Source organism: Echinops telfairi, unplaced genomic scaffold (genome assembly GCF_000313985.2).
Source record: "Echinops telfairi isolate 266 unplaced genomic scaffold, ASM31398v2 ScPeMD7_2;HRSCAF=8, whole genome shotgun sequence".
In the NCBI taxonomy this organism is placed as follows: Eukaryota; Metazoa; Chordata; class Mammalia; order Afrosoricida; family Tenrecidae; genus Echinops; species Echinops telfairi.
This window is the reverse complement of record NW_022103898.1, coordinates 12,701,799-12,703,954: the sequence shown is the minus strand read 5'-3', so window position 1 is coordinate 12,703,954 and position 2,156 is coordinate 12,701,799. Positions and strand designations below refer to the sequence as shown.

Genomic DNA, 2,156 nt, shown 5'->3' with positions numbered 1-2,156 from the left:
TCTCTGTTTTCAGCCAAGATCCATCTGACATCAGCAGTGAGCTCTCTTATTCCACATCCTCCTCTGAATCCAGCCTGAACCGCTGGCTGCTCCTTGTCAGTGTACTGCTGCAACCATTGTTAGAAGATCTTCGGCAACTATTATTCTAAAGTTACCATGAGTTGGAATCCACTCAGTACAATGGAAGTGGGTTTTTGTTCTCTTCCCGGAATACTGTTGGTGGTGTTTGATGCCATCTGGTTGGTTCCTAGTCACGGTAGCCCTGTGTACCACGGGGTGAAACACTGCCTTTTCTTGTGTCAGCCTCCCAAGGGTGGCTTCGTTGAAGCCTGTCAGTGTAGCCCCCTTGTCAGTCCATCCCGCTGAGGCTCCTCCATGATTCTACCAAGTAGAATGTCTTTTTCCAGGAACTGACCCCTTCTGAGAGGAGCCCTGGTGGAGCAGTTGGTTACACCTTGCCACAGGTCAGCAGTTCAAACCCACTCGCTCCTCGGAGGGAGAAAGTGGAAGCCCCCATCAAGATTTACAGCCTCATAAAACCTCGGGCGCAGTGCCACCCTGCCCTATGAGGTTGCTATGGACCAGAATCAACTAGACGGCAGTGGGGGGGTCCCTCCTGATCATAAGGCCAATGCATATAGAGTTCAAATGCTGACTTCTTAGAAGCATTCTGGTTTTACTACTTCAAAAACGGAGTTGTTTGTTCACCTGGCAGTCCAGGGTCCGTCGATATTCGTTACCAACGCTGCCATTAAAAAAATACCCATTCTTGTCCTGTCTTCTTTATAATTGTCCAGCTTTCCCATGCTGACCAGGCAGTTGAAAACACCATGTCGGCGCAGGAGCGCTTCAGTTCTCAATGATGTCTTTGCTTCAATGAGGTCTTGTGCAGCACATTGGCCCAAGGCAATGGCTGCATTGTCCCGTTTCTTGATTGCAGCTTCTGTGAGTATTGACCGTGGATCTAAGTTCCGTGAAATCACCCCGCCCTGGACTGGCTTCTCCTGACTGGCTAACTCATGGCCATAGGTACTACTGACTCATGGGCAACATGCTGATAAGGGAAACGGATTTATGTTTCTAGTGTTTCTTGTAAAATGACCTAGCTCCGGGCCCAAGGAAGACATTGTAATGCTTGCCTTTATAATTTTTTATATTATTTTAACACCAGGAATTGGATTTGGACACCACAAAACCAATCTCCCTCCCAAACTCACCTGTCCTGTGTTTGCTTTAAAATGTGCAACCATTCATCAGGCCAGGGTATTTGGGGGGAGAGGGGATCTTAGGGGGGTCCTCAGGAGAGGGGCTCTCAGTGGCCCAGGACATCAGCTTGTCACCATCAGATACAGCCTAGAGCCTCCCACCAGATACACTGTCCGTGTGGCCACCACTGCCTTGACCACGCTCTCTGTCTCTCTAGCTCCGAATGTCTCACTGGAGGGGACCTGTGGTCCATCTGTTCTAGCCCGTTTGTTTTTTCCAAGTTTGTTGAAGAAGTATTTCCAGAGCAGGTGATTTGTGGGAACTGCGCTAGGGGAGCAAACAGGCTGTGGGCTCATCTTTGAGGGGAGTCTACAATCTGGTTGGTCTATGATGGAGGGAGTGGGGATGGACAGGAGGCACAGGTGAGACCGTGCAGGAGACACAGCGGCAGGACTCAGAGACCAGGTGGCTGAGTGGTTATTGCCATCCTGAAAAGATAAGGACAAAGGCTGCAAAGGGTAGAAGGCGACAAAATACAACTCGGTGAGTCAGAGACAGCAGGGCAGGGCTCTCAGGAGCATGAAGGAACTGCCGTTCTGGGCTCTCTCGCTGACTGCCAGGGAGGGACCTGCCCATCATCTGAGCTCACCACCACCTTGGAAGGCCTGGAGGATGCCCTGTCTTCCTCTCTTTTGTGGCTTTAGTTTGGTGGCTTCTGGCAACGACTAATCCCTTTGTTTGCTTTGCTTCTGGGCGGCACGGTTGTAACCAAACGCTCATAGTAAATGATCTCTGTTAAAAGACCCAGATATTTCCTGCTTCCTTCACTGGAAATGGATTGGCACCATTACATGCTCACGAGCCTGGCAGAGGCTCAAGGAGCCTGGCGAGGCCAGGGCTTGCATAAGCGCCGGGGTAGTTGGAACTATAGAAGCTGTCAGCCAATAGTA

General features: G+C 50.5%; 1 protein-coding gene across 2 annotated transcripts in view; it reads left to right on the top strand.

Annotated features, from left to right (window-relative positions):
- The window catches only part of NFAM1 (NFAT activating protein with ITAM motif 1), a 171,150-nt gene that overhangs the window by 4,229 nt on the left and 164,765 nt on the right, over positions 1 to 2,156 (top strand). Inside the window, exon 3 of one of the 2 annotated variants that reach the window (XR_006680313.1) lies at positions 798 to 2,007. The exons of the other annotated variant lie outside the window; for it this stretch is intronic. The gene's annotated coding sequence lies outside the window, so the exon portion shown is untranslated. Of the gene's footprint in view, positions 1 to 797; positions 2,008 to 2,156 lie in introns of those variants that run through there. 2 annotated transcript variants of the gene reach the window in all.